This window comes from Macaca nemestrina, chromosome 16 (genome assembly GCF_043159975.1).
Source record: "Macaca nemestrina isolate mMacNem1 chromosome 16, mMacNem.hap1, whole genome shotgun sequence".
In the NCBI taxonomy this organism is placed as follows: domain Eukaryota; kingdom Metazoa; phylum Chordata; class Mammalia; order Primates; family Cercopithecidae; genus Macaca; species Macaca nemestrina.
In genome coordinates, this window is record NC_092140.1 from 79,733,700 (window position 1) to 79,759,925 (window position 26,226).

The following is a 26,226-nucleotide window of genomic DNA, read 5'->3' on the forward strand; positions in this document are numbered from 1 at the left end:
TAGTGCCAAAAAGGTTGGGAACTTCAGTTCTAAGTTCAAAAATTTTCAATTTTTCTTTTGCTTGATTAAGATATACCTGACAAAAATTATGAATACATATATATACAGAGTATACAACTCTCTATATTTATTATTTTATTTTATTTTATTTTTTGAGATGGAAGTTTCGCTCTTGCTGCCCAGGCTGGAGTGCAGTGACACGATCTTGGCTCACTGCAACCTCCGCCTTCCAGGTTCAAGTGATTCTCCTGCCTCAGCCTCCTGAGTAGTTGAGATTACAGGTACCTGCTACCATGCCTGGCTAATTTTTTGTGTTTTTAGTAGAAACGGGGTTTCACCATGTTGGCCAGGATGGTCTCCAACTCCTGACCTCAGGTGATCCACCCGCCTCAGCCTCCCAAAGGGCTGGGTTTACAGACGTGGACCACTGCACCCAGCCCAAAAATATTTTGATATATGTATACATTATGAAATGTATAAATCAAGCTAATTAATGTATCCATCATCTGACATAGTTTTTGTGATGAAAACATTTCAGATCTAAGCTCTTAGCAATTTCCAATCACACAATACATTAATTACTGTCACCACATAGCACAACAGATCTCCAGGACTGGCTCATCCTAACTGAAACCATTCCCCCAGAGTTCCATTCTAATATCCCAGAAAACAAGGTAAGATGCCTAAATTAAGAAGCCTGTTCAACCATTATGGAAGACGGTGTGATTCCTCAATGTTCTAGAACCAGAAATATCATTTGACCCAGCAATCCCATTACTAGGTATATGCCCAAAGGATTATAAATCATTCTACTAAGACACATACCTACATACGTATGTTTATTGCAGCACTGTTCACAATAGCAAAGACTTGGAACCAACCCAAATGCCCATCAGTGACATATTGAATAAAGAAAATGTGGCACATATACACCATGGAATACTATGCAGCCATGAAAAAGGATGAGTTCCTGTCCTTTGCAGGGACATGGATGAAGCTTGAAATCATCATTCTCAGCAAACTAACACAGGAACAGAAAACCAAACACCACATGTTCTCACTCATAAGTGGGAGTTGAACAATGAGAACACATGGACACAGGAAGGGGAACATCACACACTAGGTTCTGCTGCAGGGGGTGGGGGGTTATGGGAGGGATAGCATTAGGAGAAATACCTAACGTAAGTGACGGGTTGATGGGTGCAGCAAACCACCATGGCATGTGTATACCTTTGTAACAAACATGCACGTTCTGCACACATATCCCAGAACTTAAAGTATAATAATTTAAAACAACAGCAGCAGCAACAACAACAACAAAAGAATCCTGGCCAAGTGCAGTGGCTCATTCCTGGAATCCCAACAGTTTGGGAGGCCAAGGCAGGAGGATTGTTTGAACCAAGGAGTTCAAGACCAGCCTGGGCAACATAGGAAGACCCTGTTTCTACAAAAAAAATAAGAAAATTAGCCAGGTGTGGTGGCACATGCCTGTAGTCCTAGCTATTTGGGAGGCTCAGGCAGAATCATTTGACCCCAGGAGTTCAAGGCTGCAGTGAGCTATGATCATACCACTGCACTCTGGCTTGGGCAACAGAGTGAGACCCTTTGTACCCCCCCCCCCCAAAAAAAATATGCTGGGGCTGGGCGTGGTGTCTCAGGCCTGCAATACTAGCACTTTGGGAGGCTGAGGTGAGGGGCTCGAGACCAGCCTTGAAGTCATGGGTTCAAGACAGGCCTGGGCAACAGAGTGAGGCCCCATCTCTTAAAAAAAAATAAAAAAAAAAAAAAGGAAGAAGAACCTTAGCTTACACTATCTTTCTTTTTCAGGTTAACTCAGCCACATGTGATACTCAGTTCAAAGTTTAAACTCCCAATCATTCCTTCTTTCCCATCAGAGTTTTCCTTCCTTTTCCTCTTTTCTGAGATGTATCTGGATTCAGGATGAACCTTATTTATCCTCATGGATTTAGGAGGAAAAGCTTCTGTGGCATAGTTTTCCTTCCTGCCTTGCTAGTCTCTTTAGGTTCCTACTCCCACTTGAACATTTGGGCTTGTCCTGGCTCCTGATGCTGAAGTCTATGGTGACTGTAATTTGTCATGGGTATGAGGTCCCTGAGCTCTATAACAGGGGTTAGCAAACTTTTTCTATACAGGGATAGAAAGTAAATACCTTAGACTTTGCAGATCACATGCAGTCTCTGTCACAAACTTTTCTTGTTGTTTATTATTGTTCTCTTCCTCCTCCTTCCCCCTTTTCCCCTCATTTTGTTTCCTCTCTTCCTTCACCTTCATCTTCTTCTTTTCTACAGTCCTTTAAAAATTTTTTTTAAATTATATCTCAGGGTCATAAAAAGGTAGGCTGTAACAGGAGTTGGCCTGCAGACCACAGTTTGCCAAACCCTGCCCTGCAGCCTTTGTCTTCTGACCTTGGGTCCCTTCCTATTCCCCTACATGGACCCACGTTCCTGGTATGCAGTCTGTGGAAGACTGTAGACTATTACAGGTCCATCTATCAAGAAACCTCCCTCTTCCCACAGCTTCATTGCTTTTGCACCATTCTGATCCCAGAAACAGAGCAACAGCCAGCATGTTCTTTCATTCCCTCTCAACCTCGCTGGGTTTTTTGTTGGGTTTTGATTGCTCGAGACCCAGGAGATACGAGGTGCTAGGTCTGCTTTCAGGGATTCTGGCAGTCACATTCCCATCCTAGTGACATTGTCACTAAATTCCTTTTCTTTTCCTCTCAGCAAAGGGCTTTCTATTTCTTTATGTGGGGTGGATTATGTCCTATGATAAACTATGGTTTATAGTAAAACTCTTCTTCTATATCATATTAGACTTGTATTTTACTATACAGAAGGGAGATTTGGGAATTGAGGAAACAACTTTCATTCTCAACCAAGCTTAGTTTTATGTAAACTTCAAGATTGTTTTTTGTTTTGGAAATGGACAATTAAAAGCAGATCATTTTTCAATATGACATATTTTCCAATACATTTCTGAAATAATTATCCTAAGTCTCCATGTTACATAATTACTTTCTGATCTATCCATTACTCAGATGCATACAAGTTTTCTTAAACAAGGGTGCACTGTATGTATTCCAAGTTACCAGACACTTAAACTGCTTACTACTGATGATGAATTTGCCATACTTTGCAGGAAACACTTAGCTTCAGGGTGAAGCCAAGTATTTTAAAGTTGTATATTATAATCATCTATTTAAATATTTTAAGTGATCATTTATTCATAAGGCCCTATTTTTTCCTTCCCAAGATATTTGGCATGATGCAACAGCAATTAAAAGGCACTTATAATCATAATCACAGCAATTATTGTGTTTTCTGGCAGCCCTGTGCCACCCTTACATAGCAAGCCTCCAGAGATGTATTCCGCCTCTGGAACAGACAGCATCTATCCTCAGCCGTGGCTCCAGCCTGTGCTCCTGCCTGGGTCACTCATGAGAGCCTTTGCAGTGATTCTGCCATACCCTAGGAACCATCGTCAGTGACTCGGTGTCACCCACCAAATGAGAAGGCTGCTACAGTGCTTAGCTGCCCTTTTCCTCTTATGAAGATTCTTCATTCTTTATCTGCAGGGTGAAATACAGCAGATTTAAAATTCCAAAATGCATTCTCCTTTAGATATCCAGAAATATGGCTCAAGGTTTGATTACAGAAAGAAGTAAAATGTATAAGATGGTTCATTGCGAATTTAAAAATAGTTTTTTTAAAAAAAAAAAAGCTGAATTTCATTCAGAAAGGCCAAAGCTGCTAGCCTGCTTGCTTGTGCCTACGTTCTTGTGTTTCTCTCTCTCTCTCTCTGTGTGTGTGTGTGTGTGTGTGTGTGTGTGTGTGTGTGTGTAAGAGGAAGAAGAAATGTCCAGTCCAGCATCATGAGCCTCCTTCTTCCTGAGATCCCTGGAGAATATGAGAATATGAGGTGGGCACCACTGGGCTAGGCTGTTAAGGAATTGAATCTCCCACATGCCTGGTCTGAAATTCTAGCATTAGAACCACCTCTTCTGGGAAATGTTCTTTTGCCTTTTCAAACAGAGTCATGGATTGCCTCTTCTACACTCCCACAGTTAAGGTGATCAAATGTCCCAGTTTGCCAGGAACTATACCATTTTTGAAAAAATGAAATCCCACATCACAGAAAACCCAGGAGTCCTGGGCAAACCAGGGCAGTTTGTCACCATACTACTGTGTTCAAGGATCAGTGTTTACACTATTATAATCATCTAGTTAGCTGCTGGTTGCCTTCACTAAATGTAAACTCCTTGAAGGTAGACATTACGTCAAGCTCTAAAAAATTTTTTTGTTGGAAAAATGAAGGAACATTTGAGAGAATGAGTAAGTGAATGAATGAATGCATGCATGGATAGAACTAATTAGTCTGATAAGATTATCTATAGTTTTGAGAGGTTCATTTATATTTTTCCTGAGAGGAGAGAAGCAAGATACTTCTCCTTCAGTAAATTTACTCAGGTTAGTGCTTTAAATCTAATAACATGTCTGGATTGCATGCTTGAATATCATGGCGGGAGATAATATGAGGATTAGCATCAGGAAAGGTAAGTATACATGAAAGGTCACAGGAAATCTGGCTGCTAAAAGGGGTTAGAAAACCAGAGATCATGGCCAAAGTTGAACACAGGGTTCTTCCAGGAGAAAAGAGCAAGTTCTATGGTTTAAATGTATCCCACAAAGTTTATGTGTTGGAAACTTGCTTTCTAATGCAGTTGTGTTGGGGGGGGGGCCAAAGGGAGATGTCTGGATCATGGGGATACGGCACTCATGAATGAATTAATTATATTATCATGGGAGTGTACCCTTTATTAAAAGACAAACTTATCTCCTCTTGCTCTCCTCTCTCATGCCGTCTCTTTGCCATTCCATCATGAGATGACACAGCAAGAAGGTTCTTACAAGATGTCAGCCCATTGATCTTGGACTTTCCAGCCTCTAGAGCTGTGAGCCAGTCAGTTTCTATTCATTATAAATTACCCAGGGTGTTGTATTCTGTTATAGCTGTGAAAAATGGGCTAAAGCAGCAAGAGATCAGGATTTTGTTTCTGGTCCGTCTTTTGTATTGGCAAATGAGCCAACTGCATACAGTTTACGTTGTAAGAAGCTCGTTGTACGTAAATGGCTACATTCAATGTATTATCTTTCATGTTCATTCAACTAAATGAGTTATGGGGCATCCATCAGAGCACTGTGGCAAGTGCGAGATGTGAGGGTGGGAGAAAAACAAGAGTAAATGTGGCATGTTGAAAGCTGGTATGAAGTCCCAATTGGTGCAAGGACTCAAAAGTTAGGAGTCCTGCATTTGTACTTCACCACTCCTACCTTCCAAATCTGTGATCTTGAGCAGGTTATATAGCATCATTAATCCTCAATCGCCTTACCTCTGAAATAACAGTAATAATACCTATTTTATAAAATTATTTTGAAGATTAAACATTTGGCTTAGCATTTGACACATAAAATCGTCTTCATAAATGGAAGTTGCTGTTGTTTTTAATTAAGATAGAGCCCTTGGCATGTAGAAGCCACAGTTTGGCTCTTGTTATACTAAAGACTGTGATGAGAATAGTAAGTGCTATAATATTCATACAAGCAAAATGCTATGGGGGATCTGGAGGAGAAAGAGAGAGAGTGAAAGAGTGGGAAGAGGGAGAGGGATTATTTCTAACTGGGAAAATTTGGGAAGATATAATTTAAAGAGACATTGAAGGATTATGTCAGAACATAGAACTAGCTGTGAACATATGACCTCTGGAAATACTGAGATAATGATTTTTCCCCAACTTCATCAACTGTTAATTTCTTGAGTTTTGGGACAGCCTTAAACCTTTGTATACTTTGGATAGTCTGTAATTTTGTACAGGTCAATTACTAGATATTTTTTGATTAATGTTCACAAAATAGATTATAGCAAATTGAAATATAATCTGCTAAATAACTAATAAGCTTAAATGTTCTTTAGTAATATGTAAGGGTCAAAAGAAAGTTTCTTCACCTTTCAAGGTTCTCTGTAAGTTATTTTTATGGAATCATATTCTGGCATTATGCACACAGCTATAGAGCATTTCTTTAAATGTCCACATGCAAATTTAAAAATGGTGAGAAATTCTTGTTTTCAAAGTTTCTCATGGAATTAACCAACTAATCCTCTATCAACACCCCTGTTGAGTTCAAAGCACTTTCTTTAACAGATATAATTATAAACCCTCAGATCTGTAAGAACTGGTTCCATTTTAAATAAGCTCCATTAGGCCTGCAAGAGCCCCTGTGACAGTGAGGTGATCCCAAGGACTACAGAGTGGCTCAGTTCCAAATGGGGATGACATTGGAGATTGTCTTGTCAAACAGAGTACTGCTCCTAAAAATGGTTTTCATTCACAATATCTTGAAGCCTTTAAATACCAAGCTGGAGAGGTAAGATAAATGACCTCCAAAACCTTTCTCAAAGCTAAGTCCTTATCCCAGGGTGAACTTGGAATGAAACAAACCTGAGCAATTAGGTCTCCTCTAATTTGACCCTTCACCCTTGGGAGGCCTGAAGGTCTATAGTGATGAACTGTCAGGCAAAAATGGTTACCACATTTTACTTTCTTTATCTTGTATCAGAAAAGAAAAAGTAAGCCATACCTTTATCCCTCAAATATCTGCTTCTCAGTGTACCTTAATTCTAACCAAACTAGGGCATATATACAAGATGCACAAGAAAGTAAGCAAAGCCCCAGGACAAACATCATGTCTTCCTAGGGCATCTATTTTTCCAGGAGTTTGGTGGCAAAGCATTATCTTCATAGTTAAACAGACACAGATACATCATGGATTTTTATGATAAACCAGGAATCTAAAAATAAATGCCCCTTTCTAGGACTGCACCCCAGACCCTGGGAACTGTGTGTTTACTCTTCTCTTCTGAAACTTTGGTAGAAAGTTTGAATGTCCACTGTGATGACATTTTCCCACCAGCCAAGCATAAATACAAGTTTCATGACTTTATGTTCTGAATTTACATGCATTTCTCGTGTCTTGCCAGTACTTAGGTATTCACAAAAGCAAACTCTAGCTATAACAAATGCAGAAATCACTTTGCCCTTCACTCCACCCCCAGGTTCTATACAAGTTCTATACACTTGTATTCTCTTTATAGCAAAGAGGATTTTGTCCTTATGTTGTGTTTTTCCTTGAGGACTCAGAACTTCCCAAAATCATATATAACAGCTGGTGCTACTCTAAGATTCCCTACAAGGCAAAATGCAGATGGTGATGATAACCACCCACGCATTGTCAGTTTGCCCAGACATTACCCTCAAGGGACAAAATTTGCACCAGTGAAATAAGGACATTTTTATGCCAGCCAAGAGGAGGCTGCTAAAAGGTTTGGTGCTCTCCAGATTCTGCCCTTATCCATAGAGGCTCCAAATTGAGAGCAATATAAAATAGTGAAGAATCAAGGTCCCAGGATTAATTATGAAACAACAAAAGCCACTTTGGCTTTTCCAGGAATAATGAACTGCTTTGCATGTCAAGGAACCGTAGTGGTCTAGGTGTGTGGGTCTCAGACAGAGGACAGTGTGTGGACCATGAACTCACAGAAGGCCCAAACATTCATTCTTTTATCCCTTGGACCTTTCATGGTTCCTTGCCTGGGGTCTGAGTGTCCAAATAAATGTCTGAGGCATAAATAACTAAAGGAACAAATAGCTCTCAGTAGAGTTTTAGTTCTAGAGAGACTGATGCCCTGGAAAGGCCTAAAAGAATTAGTTCATCGAGGTGTGATGGTTAGAATTCCAGCCCCACCAACCGTCTCATCTTGGGTAGGTTATTTGGACTTTCCAAGCTTCTGTTTTCCCATGCATAAAATAATATAATATTTACCTTAAAGCATTGCTATAAGAAGTAAATTACATAAAATAGCAAATGTACAGACAATGAGTAATCCAGTGATTTTCACAAGTAGCCCTCTGAATAATTTGATCTTCCTTCACAGGTAGGCAAAGCAATTGTGCCTTACCTATGTTACAGAACTCAAGGTGAAAAGTAGAGAATGAAAAAATAGAACTCTTATCCACACAATGAGGAAAACCAGTTAAACTGAAATGGAGTACAACTTGGAGTCAGAGATATATTTATTTGTTTTCCCTTGATTTTGCTAATTAGCAGTTGAGAATTACAACTAGTAGTTGAGTAATTACAGTGTTGAGAAAATCACTTAACCCCTGTTATTCTCAGTTATATGAGCCACAAGTTATGACTATAATTTTTGCTCATCCCATCATTTCCATTTTGAAATCTATATAAGATACAACCATGTTTTGTAAATGGTGAAGCATTATACAAATAGACATGATTGTAAATTGAGACATTTCAAGTTGCTATAATAGACGCAAAGGGACTGGACGTACATTTGGCTTGGCTAGCAGGCAAGGTGTAAGTATGAAAGAAAAGAATCACGGGGCCAAGTTCAAGTTACAAGTCAGAGTCCCTAACATTAGATCCAATAGACTAAACAAGTCTTATCTTGCAAACTTGGAAAACCTTCCTGAGAAGACTTGTGAGGATATGCCTGGGCCCAATTACAAGGAATACCATTGTAGTGCAATCCTGGCTGCTAAGGATGCAGTAGGTAGGAGTGTCAGCATGCATGCTGGGAATTTTCCATCCTAACATAACATGCCCTCTATACCCAAAATACCACCAACAGCCCACTTCTTGAAACTCTCTGTTCTGCAAACCCTGACTTGCTTTGTATGCCTGTTACTTTGAATGTTCTTTCTCCGCTTCCTGGCACACCTTACTTCCTCCTACCATTTCTTTTTTTTTTTTTTTAATTATCACTCTAAACTCATTTCCTCAGGTGGCCTCTTTAACTTCCATGGGAATTTCCATGTGAATCCTAAATTTACATAATTGTCCTGATATCTTCTTACCCATATCCATTTCTAATAAGTCATTGTCACCTCAATCCAAGGTGGCTAAAAATTTATACATCATCATCCACCCATTTCCCCCACCAAAACAAACATCTCCTCTTTCCTAATATGCCATTTGTCTCAAGGATGTGCAATATTTTATATGTAGAGAGTTATATAATTTAAATATATTCTGTTGCATTGGAAGAAATGTAATCTCTTTAATTCAAGGATTTTCCTCTCTTGCTGCAGTGCATCTAAGTCCTAAGGGTTTTGTGAAGCTATGGTGTCATGAGGAGTGGACCCCAGGTCCTTTCTGTTCTGCTCTTGCATCATTCCCTGAGAGTCCCGTAATATCGTTCACCAGCCTTCAGTAATTAGTCCATACTCTTTGCTGTTAAGCAAGGCCTCACTCACATTTGCTAGGACCCTTTAGGGTATAGTGATTACTTATGGCTAACGGCTTCTTAAATGAGGAGTAGCAGCTAAACGGCAAAAAGGATGAAAGGAAAAATTATGAAAAGTACATTTAACTCATGTTTCAAAATTAAAAATATTTTCTAAATTTACCTCCAAACACAGTGGAGTAAAAAAATAGATTTACCCTTCCACATGTGAAACAAACAAAAAAATGGACAAAATATTTTTTTTCTTTTTCCTCAGAGATTCCTGTTCTGAGAAGATATCTTTCAAAACATTTCAAGGCATTGGATATGAGGCAATGAAGGATGGTGATCCCTGAGAGATGGGAAGCAAACAAGGTGAGTACTGCAATAGCCCCGACTTATTGCCTAGGAGTTTCCACAGTGTGTACAGGTTGGGGGAACCAGGCAGAACCTGGAGTCTCCATGATTTGCAAAGATGGAAGTAGGGGTCCAGAAAGCCAAGGCAGCTAGAATCCACAGGGCAGAGTAGCAGAGAGGAGAGAGCTGCAGAGAGACAGAACCCCACAGATCTGATCTGCATAAGGTCCACCTTGAGTATTTATCCAATAATTTAAAAAGCACATGTGAGACTAATACCTGAGATCAGAATTTTGAAAATACTCAAAATGATTAGAGGTCACAGAAGGGAAGGAATATTTCCTGTTTTCACCAGTTGGAATGGGTTGCCTGAGTGGGGAAAAATTAACCCTACATGAAACCTTGCTCCAATCTTGCTTAACAAAGTCTAAGAGTAAGACCCAAAAGAACTGAACTTTTCCAAGTAACTTAATACATCCTAAAACAGGTCAAAAATATTTATAGGAATACAAAAATATCTAGCACCAAACAAGATAAAATGTATTTTTATCTGCCTGGCATTAAATTAAAAATTATTAGGCATGCAGAAAAGTGGAAAAAAACAACCCATAATGAAAAGAAATAAAGTCAAGTAGACACCAAGTCAGAAATGACATGGCTGATAGAACTGGTAGGGGGAAAACCCCAGTAAAACAATTGCAACTTACTTTAACATGTACAAGAAGCTGAAGAAAAGACCAAATATGTTAAGTAGCAATATGGAAAATATTAAAGAGGTTTAAATTAAAGATCTAAAGATGAAAAATACACTTGACAAGATTAATGGTATATTAGACATTAGAGGAAAAAAAGATTAGTGAACTTGAAGACAGCAATAGAAATTATCCAAAAAAGAACGAGAGAGAAAAATGACTCAATAAAATATGTAGAGTGTTACTGAGTCGTTGGGCAATTTCAACAGCCAAATATACATGTAATTATAATCCCCAAAGAAAGAGTGAAGAAGAGAAAAAAAATTGAAAAAAAATGGCCACATTTTTCTTTCAAATTTGATAAGAGCTATAAGCCAACAGATTTTAGAAACTCAACATACTCCAAGCACAAGAAACATGAAGAAAGTGACACCATGATACACTGTAATCAAATTGATTAAAACCAGTAAAAAAGATAAACATCTTGAAAGTAGCCAAAGAGAAAAGACATATAATGTACAGAAGAAAGATAAGAATGACAGATGATTTCTTGCTGGAGACTATGTAAGCTAGAAAACTGTGAGGCAGCATTTTTAAAGTACTAAAAGAAACAACAAACAAGCAAACAAAAAACAGTTCATCTAGAATCTATACCCAGTGGAAATATCTTACCATAATGAAGGTGAAATAAATGTTTTCTCACATAAAATTGTGTGAAGAATTTATCACCAGTATACCTGTGCTACTGTATAGAAGTAACTTAATGAACATTGTTGGCATTTAACAGGAACTTTAAAGCAGGCAACTACTAGGCATTCATTTCCTGATGCTGCTAAGGCACAATAGTGATGTCTTTGAATAAAAAATATATAAAAGTTGGTATATTACTTTCCTAGGGTTGCCGTAACAAGCACCACAAACTGGGTTGCTTAAAACAATTTATTGCATCACAATTCTGGAGGGTAGACGTCTAAAATCAAAATGTTGGCAGGCCCACGCTTCCTCTGACATCTGTAGGAGAATCCATGCCTCTTGTGTTCTGGTGGTCAGTGATCTCGCACATTCCTTGGTTTGCAGCTGTGTAACTCCAATCTCTGCCTCTGCTGTCACATGACATTCTCCCTACGTCTGTATCTTCATATCACAGTCATTTTATGAGGACACCAATCATATTGAAGTAGGGGTTCACCCACTCCAATATGGCATCATTTTGACTTCTTTATATCTCCAATGAGCCTGTTTCCAAATAAGATCACATTCTGAGGTCCTGGGCATTAGGACTTTAACTTTTTTTTTTTAGAAACAAAGTCTCGCTCTTGTCCGCAAGCTGGAGTGCAATGGCATGATCTTGGCTCACTGCAATCTCTGCCTCCTGAGTTCAAGCAATTCTCCTGCCTCAGCTGCCCTAGTAGCTGGGATTACAGGCACCCACCACCCCACCCAGCTAATTTTTGTATTCTTAGTAGAGACGGGGTTTCACCATGTTGCCAGGCTGGTTTTGAACTCCTGACCTCAGGTGATCCACCCACCTTGGCCTCCCAAAGTGCTAGGATTACAGGCGTGAGCCACTGTACCTGGCCCAATATCTCTTTTTGGTGAGGACACAATTCAATCCATAATAGTTGGGATTACTTAAAGGTTTGTCTGTGAAACCTTTTTGGACCTTTATATCTTTAGAGTATATAAATGTACATAGACATTTTGTTGTGTTAATAGGTTAGTAAGCTAACTTGGGATAAGACTTATTTATAGACCTATTGATTTTTTTTTTTTCTTTTCATCACACTTGAGTAACAGGATTCAACAGCAAGGTTACCATTAAGGGCTCCTCTGAATTTCAAAATCCTCTGAATAATTTTTGACAAATCATCCTCTACAAACATATTAACCTTACAGAAGCTGTATTCCACACAGAACTGCCCCACTTTCAGAGACAACAGACACACAGGCTCGGCCAGTCACAACACTGTTTTCCCATGACCACAGTAATTATTTGAGGGATATAGATGGAACCTAAGTCAGACCAGTTAGATCTCTCTCTGGGAATCTGCAAGAGCTATTGAGAAAAAGAAACTCTCTCAGTGCTGTGATAGCTAAACTGGTGGAATATAATCATAGAATTTATAATAGTCCTGTCACGGGAGGGATAAACCTGACATTGAATCCAACAAAGAAGAAAGGAAAGCTAACAAATATAGAAAAACATGTTGACTATATGTTGAGCACTATGGAAGAGACAGTAATGATCAAGTTTTCTAAGAATACCCCTACATTTCCCAGTTTCTCCTCTGGTTATGTTGGAGTCACATGCCATTTCTGATCAATGATATCTATCATAAATGACGTATGTCATTTATATGTCAAAGTGCTTGAGAGCAGATACAAATTATTCATTATATCTCACCTTATTGACCACAGCAATGCTGGAAACCACATAATGAAATGGTAGCATCACAAATGGCAGCATCCCTGAAAATATGTTAAACAGGTATCTACTGACCCGCATTGAGCAGGACAAGAAATATTAAAGCCTCAGATTCTAGCTCAGAGATAGAAATAAACTGACCCCAGAAATAAGAAGCCATCTGCATATGACCAGAGAAAATAGGATATCTGGGCAGAATTCTGTACGGCAGAAATAACACAGCAATTATGTAAACATTCTAGAGTCAAAAAGAGGGCAAATAAACATATCATGTAAAAGTCAAACAAAGCATTTAGCCTGGGAAAAATAACTACCCAAAATGGGAAAACACGTTTTTCGTAATTGGAGCAACAATAAAATTTCTTAGTAAGAATAGTCAGTACAGCAAAAGTTTAATGATGAGATTAACATCAATGAAATGAAAGCTCAAAGATGAGAGGATAATACAAGAAAATAAAATTAAAATGTAGTTTATAAACTTTATGAAATAAACTAAAACATAAACAAATTAGAAACAGAAAAGATGAGAACCGATATTGCTAAAACTGTAATTACCGGCATGGAGAAAAATCTTGCAATCATCAGACACTAAGTGAATGAAAATTTTACAAAGACAAAGATCAATGCAACTAAAGAGAAGTCGATAGGTATAGAAAAAAGATATAAGATGATCTAACATAAGGTATTTTGAAGTGGTCATAATAAATGTAATATAAATTAAATTTAAATTATACCAGAAAATTGTCCTCAAATGAATGAAAAACAAACCTTGATTCTTATATATAAAAAAGAGCACATTGTGTTACAGGAAAAATGTGAAAACAGAATGCTCCACACAAGACATAATCTAGATAAGATACTGAACTTAAGGAAAAAGACATAATTCTGGTATCCATCCAGACAGAGCAGGAAGACATTCAAAAGGAAAAATAGTAGACTGACCTTAGTTTTCTCTAAAGCTTCATTCAATGCCAGAAGACAATAACCTATATGTATTATGAAGAAATGAAAGCATGACAGGAGATTATTATATACAGTGAAATATCCATCAAATATTGAGGCAACTAGCTAATATTCCCAAACATGATAGAACTTGAGTTTTTCTTGAAAAAACCAAAAAACTTAACAATGGAATACAGCCACTTAGGGGCTAAATCAAAATTTAAAAAATTAGGGATTAAGAGATATGCTGAAAGTATTGGTCATGAGCATTGATAAATTTAAAGGTTAAACTGATTTACAGAACATAAGATTTTTACAATTATCATTTTTTAAAAATTTTCATCTTTGTACTTTGCTGCATTATGTGAATTCATTATAATGAGTGTATGTGATTTTTCAAAGCCAGTAGAGTGAGTTTTCTTAAAAATATACTAAATAAATTAGAAAACTATCAATTTAAGCTTATGGGACTATGTGCCATATTTGTTGTTATTGTCATTGTTTAGTCCAGTGCTATGAAAAATTGTTTTCAATTTTTAAAAAATAGTATGTGTAAAGTGAAACCAGGATGATCTATAAAAAGGACACAGCATTGACAAGTATTAAAAGGAAAATCTGGAAGTGAAATAGGAGACTTTGAGAAGTTCAGATATATTCCTACGGATCAAGAAGGCCACACAAATGCACAGTGCTCTGTGGGTACCCAGAAAAAACTTAACCTCTGAGGTAGGCTCTAAATCTCTCAGTGCTGGCTCTTCTTGAAGCCCTGCACAAACAGGAAGTGAAGGCTAAGCAAAGTTGGAAACTGATGGAGTACTGAGTCATGCCCAATACACATAGAGCTTCTTAGCACAGACTAGGAGATTTATCGGTTCAATAGCGTTTAAGGAGATCACAGTCCAGTCATTACCTGACCACCAAGCTAACTGAGTGGAGATGTCATTTGCCATCCATCAGGGATACAGACTTTACAGAATTAGTTCAAGAAAGTCACAAAATAAACAACAGAAATAGTAAGAACAACAGTGACCATAACAAACACTAAGGAGAGGGGAATGTGATTTCCGATGTTGTCACATGATATTATTTAACTGCCTCCCAGTTTTGTTTTGCTTTTTGAGATAGGGTCTCCATCTGTTGCCCAGGCTGGAGTGCAGTGCTGTGGTCATGGCTCACTGTAGCCTCTACCTCTGAGGCTTAAGTGATCTTCCCACTCCAGCCTCCCAGGCAGCTGGGACTAAAGGTACGTACTACTGCCCCTGGATAATTTTTTCTTATATTTGTAGAGACAGGGTTTTACCGTGTTGCCCAGGCTGGTCTTGAACTCCTGAGCTCAAGCGATCTGCCTGCCTTGACCTCCCAAAGTGCTGGGATTACAGGCATGAGCCACCACACCCAGCCTAACTGCCCAGTTTTTAACAACATTAATAAATAAATAAATAAATAAATAAATAAATAAATAAATAAAGACATGTGAAGAAACAGGAAAATATGGCCCATACACAGGAAAAAGTAGCAAATAGTGCCTCAAAAGAATCCCATATTTAAACTTACTAAACACAGACTTTAAATCAGCCATTAGAAATTCATGCAACAAAAGAAAAAAATGGCTAAAGAATTAAACAAAGATGTGAGAACACTGCCTTGCTAAATAAAGAACCTCAATAGAGAAATAGAAATTATTTCAAAAACTAGAAATTTTCAGGTAAAAGTACAATAACTGAAATTTTAAAAACCTGCTAGACTGGTTCAACAGTAGATTTGAAAAGGCAAAAGAAAAAAAATCAGTGACCTTGAAGATAGGCCCATGGGGAATACTTAATCTTAGGAACTAAAAGAAAAATAAATCAAGAAACTTAACAGAGCCTTAGAAACCTGTGGAACATCAAGTATACCAACATGCACACAGTGGGAATTTCAGGAGAGAGAGAAAGAGAAACAGACAGAAGAAATATTTACAGAAATAAGGGATGAAAACTTCTTAAATTCAATTTAAAAAAAAAACCAGTAATATGTACCTACAAAGTTCAATAGTTCAGTGAACTCTAAGACACACTAAAAAAAGATCCATACCTAGACACATCAAAGTGAAACTTTTGAAAGCCAAATACACAAAAAGAAAATCTTGAAAGCATCTAATATCTTAGAGAATACATGCATCGTCTTAAATACAATGGCACTGGAAATATAAACATTAAAAGTGTTTCTGCTGGTGTCTCAGAAATTACCAAAATATTATTGGACACTGGAAAAAGCACAATATTTGTTAAAAAGTGGCAGAGAATTTGGCAAAATTATGTTATTCTGTTGAATAGAAAATAAAACTGGTAAGTAATGAATTTGGACATCCGGTTGAGATTACCAAGCAAGGTGTGGAAGGGGCAGAGTTGTTCCTCTTTGCTGCTAACAGTAAAATGTGAGGGGGAAAATAGACAAATTGAAGAGTGAATCGATAAAAGAAAAAGGAAATAGCACTTGATGATTTAGAAAATGTTAAGCCTATCTGGATAGTGTACTCTGAAAGCAGGGCCAAGAGTGTGGCTGAACAATCATTTGCTGAAGAGATTAGATATGTGACCCATGAATCCAACCAGCCATCTCAACAGAGGCCAGAGAGAGGTGATTATCCATTATCCACGAGAGATATGTGGAGGACTCTCTTGTCTCATGATTTGGAGTCTTGTGAATTGCACAAGAGAACCATATAATATTTGAGTTTTATATCAGCAGAAACACTGCTGACTTGGACTGAAAAGGACAGGGAGAGGATGAAATGAAGGAAGAATTACCCTGAAGAAAGAGCCACAGATGCAGAGCCCTGTCCAACAGCACCTCCTTGGACTGAGAGGGTGGGGCTGCACCCCAGTGGGCTGAGAGGGTACAGCTGCCATCCCTTCAAGCCAAGAAGACAGAGCATTTAATCAAGGAGGATTAATAATCAAGGATTATTCTCAGCCCTTGAAACCTAATGTAACTTATCCTGCTGGATTCCAGACTTGTTTGGGGCCTGTGACTCTTTTCTCCCTTCCAATTTCTCCCTTTTGGAATGAGAATGTCTATCCTCCTTTGGTCCTACCATTGTATTTTGGAAGCAGATAACTTATCTGCTTCCAAAGTTCACAGATGGAGAGCAGTTTTGCTCCAGGATGGATCATATCACAAATCTCATCCACCACTGATTTAAATGATTTATATCATGAGAGTTGGAACTCTGAGTTGATGTTATTTAGATGTGATTTTGGACTTGGAGTTGTTTTTGGAATAGTTATGACTTTTGGGGAGGTTGGGTCTGAGTGAGTCTATGTTTCTCATGTGAAAGACGTGAATCTGGGGCAGGCAGCATGCAGACTGCCATGGGTTGTATTGTGTCCCCCCAAAAGGATGTGTTAAAGTCTCCACAAAAGGATATGTTAAAATCCTAACCCTAAGTACCACAGAGCATCACTTTATTTGGAAATAGAGTCATTGTAAATGTCATTAGTTAAGATGAGGTCACAATGGAGTAGGATGGGCTCTAATCCAGTGTCCCAATGGGAAAAGGAGAGAAACAACACAGGAAAAGACAGCTTTGTGACAGTAGAGACAGAGATTGGAGTGATGCATCTCTATGACAAGGAACACCAAGGATTGCCAGCAAGGACCATAAGCTGGAAGAGCCCAGGAAAAATTTTCTCCTGCAGGTTTCAGAGGAAGCTTGCCCCTGCCAACACCTTGGTTTCAGACTTCTAGCCTACAGGACAACAAAACGATAAACTGCTATGGTTTTAAGCCACCAACTTTGTGGTATTTTTGTTAGGATAGCCTTAAGAAACTAATATGTGGCCAAGTGTGGTAGCTCATGCCTGTAATCCCAACACTTTGGGAAGCCAAGGCAAAAAGATAGCCTGAGCTCAGGAGTTTGAGACCAGCCTGGGCAACATAGTGAAACATCGTCTCTACAAAAAAAAATTTTTTTTTAGGTGGTCTCAGTGGTGTGTGCCTGTAGTCCCATATTCCTAGCTACTCAGGAGGCTGAGACAGGAGGATCATTTGAGCCCAGCAGGCTGAGGCTGCAGTGAGCCATGATCTTGCCACTATACTCCAGCCTGAGTGACAGGGTGAGACCCTGTCTGAAAAAAAAAGAGAAAGAAACAAATACATAATTCAGTTTGGAAAATATATTTTTTCAACAAACAATTTGAGAAATCTGGATATTCATATGCAAAATAATGAAATTGCACCCTAGCCCACTCCATAGATGAAAATTCAAAATGAGTCACAGACCTAAATTTAAGAGCTATATACTATAAATCTCTTAGAAGAAAACACGTGTGTAAATATTCATGACCTTGGATTAGGCAATGATTTCTTAGATATGACATGAAAAGCACAAGCAACAAATGGAACTTCATCATAATTTCAAATTAAAATATTTATTTCTTCAAAAATACCTTCAAGATTGTGAAAACGCAACCTGCATATTGGGAGAGAATATTTATAAATCATGTATCTGATCAGGAACTTGTATCTAGTGTATACATAAAGCTCTTACAACTCGACAATAAAAAGACAAACCAATTGTAAAACTCAGCAATAATTTGAATAGACATTTCTCCAAGGAAGTTATGCAAATAGCCAACAAGTACATGAAAGATGCTCAATATCATTAGTCATTAGACATGCAAGTCCAGGCCATAATGAGACACTACTTCACAATAATAATAATGATGAAAATAACAAGTGTTGGTATGGATGTGGAGAAATCAGAACACTCATACACTGCTGGTAGGAATAGAAAATGCACAGCCACTTTGGAAAACAGTCTGGCAGTTCTTCAGAAAGTTAAACATAGTTTGACCCTGTGACCCAGCAATTTCACCCCTAAATGTGTACCCAAAGGAACAGAAAAACAGATGCCCACACAAAAATGTGTGCATGAATGCTCATAGCAGTATTATTCTTACTAGTCAACAAGTGGAATTATCAACAGATGAATGGATAAATAAATGTGGCATATCTACATAATGGAATATTATTTGGCAATATAAAAGAACGAAATACTGATATGTGCTGCAATGTGGATGAACCTTGAAAACCTTATGCCCTTATGCTAAGTGAAAGAAGACAGTTACAAAAGACTATATCTTGTATGATTCCATTTATATGAAATGTCTAGAATAGGCCAACTCATAAAGAATGGAAGTAGATTCGTATTTATCAGGAGTTTGGGCAAAAGGGGAATAGAGAGTGACTGCTGTTATAGTTGGTATGGTCTTTCCTTTTAGGGTGATGAAATGTTCTAAAATGAGACATTGGTGATAGTTTCACAGCTGTAAATATATTACAAACCACTTACTTTTACACTTGAATAGGTGAATTTTAAGGTATATGATTATATCACAATGTGGCCATTATAAAAAACGCTATAATGGCACATATTTTTAATGTGACTATTTATGTATGAATTACACTGCTTCTCAGTTGAGTGTAAAATAAAGGCAGTTCTGGAGACATTAAATTCAAGTCATTTCTGTGTGTTCTTTGTTTCCCATCTTGTGTCTGTGTAGTGGCAGTACTATTGGATATTAGTATTATTTAAGATATACAATCAATAGATTAAAGATCACAGTCAAAAGTTTGGGGAAAGCTAGGTGAAGAAGAGTCAGGGTTGGCCAGGCATGGTGGCTTATTCCTGTAATCCCTGCTTGTTGGGAGGCCAAGGCAGGCGGATCACCTGAGGTTAGGAGTTTGAGACCAGCCTGACCAACACAGTGAAACCTTGTCTCTACTAAAAAAGTACAAAATTAGCTGGGCATGGTGGCACGTATCTGTAATCCCAGCTACTTGGAAGGCTGAGGCAGAGGAATCGCTTGAACTTGGCAGGCGGAGATTGCAGTGAGCCGAGATCTTGCCATTGCACTCCAGCCTGGGCAACAAGAGCAAAATTCTGTCTGTCTCAAAGGAGAAAAAAGAGAAGAGTCAGGGTTTTTCTGCAGTACCTTTCAGACCCCTTGTCATGATAATATGCCTCGTGACTTTCCAGTGGTGACTACATATGATGCTTGTCTCTAAATTGATCACTCTGGGCAAAGATGCTCCATGGTGGGGAAAGAGATGTAAAATTATCCCTTCTGTCTTCATTCCCCGTGATCACAGATGACCAAGGTAAATGACTATAAAGTCTTCTCCCTATAACCTAGTAGTCAAGCTTAGAATGTAGCTTTCTTAAAACCAAAGGAAAACCATTATTCATTCTATCAAATGAGTGAAATAACAGGGAGATGTAACAGTTGTGGAATGTAAGATCCTCGTCTCCTGAGGCAGCAGCATGTTAGAGCAAAGTTTCTAAACAGATGTACTAGTCTGTTACTTAGAGGCTCTGAATAAGAAAGCATTTCTTAACATTTCTGAGCTTTCACTCATTCATCTATAAATTATAGATTTAAAAGGTACCAAACTCCTAGAGCTGTTGTTAGGATTTGATCAGATAATATATGCAAACATCAGAATGACTCCTACACTTGACAAATCTTGTTCTTGTTGTTGTTCTTGTTAGCATTATTCAGAACAAGTAGATCCTGAAAAGAATAGCTTGATATCAACATGAGGATGTCAACTACTATATCCCGTTATCCTATAGAGCAGGCAATCCCTGTCCAATTTGTAAGAGATCCTGAGAAGACATTCAAAAAAAATAATGTGAAATTAAATGTAGTTTGGCCATATTGCCCCTGAATTAACAGCATTATGTATTTTACACTGAGAATTCAATCCAGAGTGTCATTCTAGCATCTTGTCTGTTTCTTTTAAATGATGTTAAGCAATTGATCAATCAAACATGCTTAGGAAGACAGCTGATTCATCCTGACAACCAAAGGACAGGACAGCTTGTGTTAGAGACGAAAGTTTCCTTCTGTCAATAAATGACAAATAGATAATTCCAACTCGGAACTTACGTTTACTAAGTCTCTTACAAAGCCTCACTTTGGGGCTTACTGGTAATACATACAAAGTAGCCTGGCAAAGATATATTGTCTTGCATCTACACCTGCTGACTTCTCTTTCAAGCAGAAGAATCATGGGCTTGTGGCATGAAGAATCACTTTCATGTCATCTTAGGATGCCTGTCTCTCACTTGAGCCTGCAGCTAATTTAACAGTATGACTCTCAGATACAACTATGTTCACTAATGGGAACTAACAACAATGATCTTCCTTTTAACGTTGAGTATATAATTATCTTCATCAGACTGTCTTAAATATACATTAGTCACACCATTTGTTCTCAAAAGTTTTATGTCTTTTTTTTTTTTTTTTTTTTTTGCAGGGGTGGGGTGGGGTGCTGATTTTGTTTTCTAAGTTAGGTAGAAACAACAAATTAAAAACAAAATACCCCATCTATGCTGATGAGGATACACTTCCCAGTGTCTTGGACAAGACGTTTTCTCACAAAAAAACACCAAAACCTAATTGGGGAAAACTGAAACACCAAGGAAGTTCTAAAGGCTAAACCACAGCCTTGGGCACAAGGCAGAGACTACATGATCCTTGGGCTGCAGCTGCCCCAATGAAACTAGCCTCCAAACATCTACTGCTACTGTGAGTGAGTTGATAAGTATTCAAAGAATTAAAGTCCCTGGAGGGAATGTCTAACTGGCCAGTGAAACTCCATCAGGTTCTATGAGAGAGGCAGCAGTGGGAAGTGATAAGAGGCTGGCGGTGGTAACTACCCTCCATCTAAGACCTACACACAATTGAGTGTTCTCTTCAGAGCGAAATTGGCAGGCTATAATTAAAGAAGGGGAGGAACGAAGATAAATGCTGGACACCCCCAAAATGGCAAATATTCGCTATAAGTAGTGATAGTGATACTAACAGTGATCCCTTTTTATAGGATTTTCACTTTGTAAAATACTTTAAAACAATCTTATTAGTTACCTCTAAAAGCCATATCATTATGCCCATTTCACCAATGACGTAACAGATGATGTTCAGATCGGTTAAGTTCCTATGATGTTCAGATAGGTTAAGTTCCTATGATGTTCAGATAGGTTAAGCCATGGTCACATGGCTTCGGTATGATTGACCCAAGACTGGTATATTATGCAAATAATGTATTCACACTCACTAAAGCGTTGTTGAATAAACAAATGAATGAATGACCCTTAAAAATCATGTAAGCATCACCTCTTGGAAATAGCTTCACAAGTAAAAGAATTATTTGAAAATATTTAGTCCAGCACCTTTATTTTAAAATACAGGAAACAAGCCATGAGTTAAAAGGGTAAATACTTAAGGTGATGGTTATCCCATTTACCTGATGTGATTATTACACCTTGTATGCCTGTATTAAAATAGCTCATATACCCCATAAATATATATATATATCTACTATGTATACATATATATATATCTACTGTGTACCCCAAAACATTAAAAATTAAACATTGATTCAAATAAGACAAAACAATTAAGATTAGAATTCTGGTTTACTGAAATTCAGTTACTTGCTTTTATTCTACATTGTATTAATGTCCTTGAGTCCCCTCCTTGTCCTCTGTTGGGTATCACTGTTTTCAACCCATGAAAGGAAATAAGAAGCATAATGTAGTCTATGCTTTCTGGGACCTCATGTGCAACTTGGAAGTCAATGTCTCTTGTGTATCATCCCAGCCTTGAAGGACTTTTAGGGTGCTTCTGATGCTGCTTGAGCAATCCAGGGCTCTTAAAATTCCTGCTAATTCCCTTCTGTAAACCCTGCAAACTGGTTGCTACCAACCTTGGAGAGTTCTTTCTCCCACATAGATCCCCCTTATATTACTTTATTACACATCCCCCAGAGCCCTCAATGGGACAGTTACCAAAGGATCCATTCCTAAAGCCTTTGGCTATTAGGCCAATCTGGAATGGGAAGTTCCAACTGAATGAGACAATTGTGAATACACTTTCTCTGTTGGTAGTGTGAGACATGTGTCCCCATTGGAATGTATTCCATAGCAGCAAGCATCTAGGGTAACTCTATTTAACTATTTGACGTATAGTTAAGTATAGTACAGATAAGCTTTTCAAGACAAGGCTTGTGCGTCAATTAGCATACTTGCAATTACAAGTACCAGAGCATACAACTAAAAGTGAATTAAATATTAGGAGTGTATTATATCCAGTGGTCCACTGGTAAATATTTAACAATTAACTATCCAGCGAATTAAAATCCTTGATTTGTGGCTGGGTGCGGTGGCTCACGCCTGTAATCCCAGCACTTTTGGAGGCTGAGGCGGGTGGATCACGAGGTCAAGAGATAGAGACCATCCTGGCCAACATGGTCAAACCCTGTCTCTACAAAAAATAGAAAAAATTAGCCAGGCGTGGTGGTGGGCACCTGCAGTCCTAGCTACTCAGGAGGCTGAGGCAGGAGAATCACTTGAACCGAGCAGGCAAAGGTTGCAGTGAGCCGAACTTGCACCATTGCACTCCAGCCTGGCGACAGAGTGAGACTCTGTCTCAAAAAAAAAAAAAAATTCCTTGGTTTGTAGCATTTGCAAGTTCCATGTTGTAAATACACATATCATGGATGATTTTATGGGACTAACACAGTTACTGAAAGCAGAAGTGGAGAGAGATGCACACAATCATTTCTAACCATGATAGCTAACTCCAGCACATCACATGACAAGAAATCAACAGATGGGGAGTCAACCCAGTGAGTGAACAATATCATCAGGGACCCAAGTCTTTCTGCTTTTCTCTTCCGCCATCCCCAGCATATTGGCTATTAACCTCGGGCATGACTCTTCATGATGGCAGCCTCTGCCCAGACAGCGTGTTCTTGTACAGCTGCTTCCCAAGGCAGAAAGGACAGTTTCTCCTGCCAGTCGCTGATTTCTCTCAGTCAGCTACCCTATTCACCTTTTCCCATAGGGTAAGACTGAACAGTTTCTCCTTTCTGTCAGAATTTGCTGGTTTTATAAGCTATTAGGATTGTTGATGATTTTCTACAGTTTTTCAAGGGAGTTCTTATATATTCTCTGGTCATGTGCTCTATCACTGTATATCAGCATTAACAGCTAGATCCCTTCTTCATACCCATTAAAGTTGATCATTCCCTGCTCAATAAGTAAAACAGCTATTTGGAGATTCTGAAATGTGTGAGTTGAATGTGTATGTGGTAGTATGAGCAGAACTACAGACTAAATGACTGGAGACACCACATCGAGCTGTAACCCTGACACCAATTAGCTGTGTGACCTTGGGCAGGTCACTTAACCTTTGCAATCTTGGCTTACTTATCTCCAAACAGAAGGCATTTTAGAAAATGGTCTCTAAGTCCTTTTCATGTCAAAAGGGCTGTTGTTCAAATTAATAGTAATGCCGAAATAAAGATGCTAGCTCGCTAGGTAACCTTGGTCAGTGTAATTAACCTGTCTGGATCTTAGTTCTTTATTCACTATGTGCCTAATACAATGAGATGCATTAGCACCTGCCTCCAGAGATGAATTACATAAGACTGGGTTAAAAAGGAAGAATTCGCTGAGCAAAAACAATGACCTAATACTGTTAGGTTGATGCAAAAGTAATTGTGGTTTTTGCCATTACTTTTAATGCAAAAACCACAATAACTTTTGCACCAGGCTAATAAAATATACAGACACAACCCTTTGTACTAATGATGGGCAGATGCTGTCATTTATTATCCAAAGATAAGTCTGAGTCAGGCAAGCAGTAATCCGGTGAAGCCGAATGAAATCAGGCAGTATTAATCTTCTATAAACCTTTTGCCAAGAGATGATATGCTTCAGTATTAAAGGGAAGAATCAAAAAAGGTTTAGTATAAAAGAAAAAAATTACAATTTATGCATGTAAAATAGTTAATCCATTGCAACCTCAATTTACAAATGGTTTGTTCCAATAACAAGGTGTTTGGAACTCAGAAATTAATGTTATACATGAAATTGGTTTTCCTGGATGACCATAATTTGTTTTAAGCCACAAGGTATTTATAGGAGAGTTTGGCACTTGTGAACATAAGTAAGAGTGGAGAGAAGACTAAAGGTAGATGGCATAGAAATCAAACTTTGTTGCCACAGCAGTAGGGAAACCAGGGACACTGCAGGCAAATATAACTTCTGGATTTGGGATTAGTGGTCCTATTTCTAAATCACGACATATTCTAGTAACTCATGAACTGAGCTGCTTCCCGTGCCCACCTCAAGATCCTCTCTATCCCCATCAGTTAGGCCAAATCAGAGTCACCCACACTTCCAGACACCACCTTCTATCCTGACCTTAATCAATCATTCATGGCAGGGATGACTTCCAAAGCTGAAGCATCCCCCGCTCCATCTTCCTACACCAGCCACAGGCAAGGAAAGACGATTTTGCACACAACTCCCTCCATCCTCCCACCACCAAGAACACCATAACCCACCAGAACTCCTCTCGAGAGGAAGTGCCCTGCTTCCTTCTTCCCTCTGTTTCTATCCTGTGCATGTTATGCAGCTATGCCCTATTGCAAATCGAGTTCCCCAAGGGTTAGAGTAAGGAGGGTGATCTTGCATATGTCACGAAGACTGGGAATTACTCAGTCAATGATAACATCCACTGGAAATAACATGGGCAAAAAAGAAAACTGGGTAATTGTAAATCGAGGTTATCCTGTGGTGGTCTTTCCAGGTGTAGCCATGTATAATGCTTCTGTTCCTCCTCAGTCTCTTAAAAGTGAAACATTCAAACAGCACACTCCAGAGTGGGTGTATTAATCAATTAAACATTAAGGTAGACATAAATTAAACCAAGTACATTTTGTTTGGTTTTGTTTTGAATTTCAGAAGTTAAATTGCCGAAAACAAATCCTTCAATTTATTGTTCTACAGTCCTGTCTTAATGTATAGAGTATAAAAAAAAAATAAGCTGAATGTTTTTCGGTTACAGGAGTTCTTGCTGGTCCCCAGGGGTTGTTCCAAACTCCAGTTGTTAAAATTCTCTGTGCTAAACCGTAGAGATGTGGAAAAGGCTGTATGTAATCTGTATTATTCCTTGGATTTTGGGGGAATTTCTTTTTTTTTTTTTTTTTGTTTTTGTTTTTGTTTTTTGAGACGGAGTCTCGCTCTGTTGCCCAGGCTGGAGTGCAGTGGCGCGATCTCGGCTCACTGCAAGCTCCGCCTCCTGGGTTTACGCCATTCTCCTGCCTCAGCCTCCTGAGTAGCTGGGACTACAGGCGCCCGCCACCGCGCCCGGCTAATTTTTTTTTGTATTTTTAGTAGAGACGGGGTTTCACCGTGGTCTCGATCTCCTGACCTTGTGATCCGCCCGCCTCGGCCTCCCAAAGTGCTGGGATTACAGGCGTGAGCCACCGCGCCCGGCCTGGGGAATTTCTATCGGTACTAAATCTCTCCCATGAGATTGCTCTGCAAGAGACATGCGCAAGTAGTTCCAACAGATCAAGATTTTACTGTGCAGCCAGATTTCTCCAAACCGCAAATAGAGATCTTTAAGGAGTACAACTGTCCAGACC

General features: G+C 38.7%; 1 long non-coding RNA gene across 4 annotated transcripts in view; it reads left to right on the forward strand.

The window, feature by feature from the left end:
* LOC105490678 (uncharacterized) overlaps positions 1 to 26,226 on the forward strand; it is a 500,528-nt gene that overhangs the window by 460,891 nt on the left and 13,411 nt on the right. For all 4 annotated transcript variants that reach the window (XR_011614803.1, XR_011614805.1, XR_011614802.1 and 1 more), the window contains one exon: positions 9,599 to 9,696. This is a non-coding gene — a long non-coding RNA (uncharacterized lncRNA). The remainder of the gene's footprint in view (positions 1 to 9,598; positions 9,697 to 26,226) is intronic.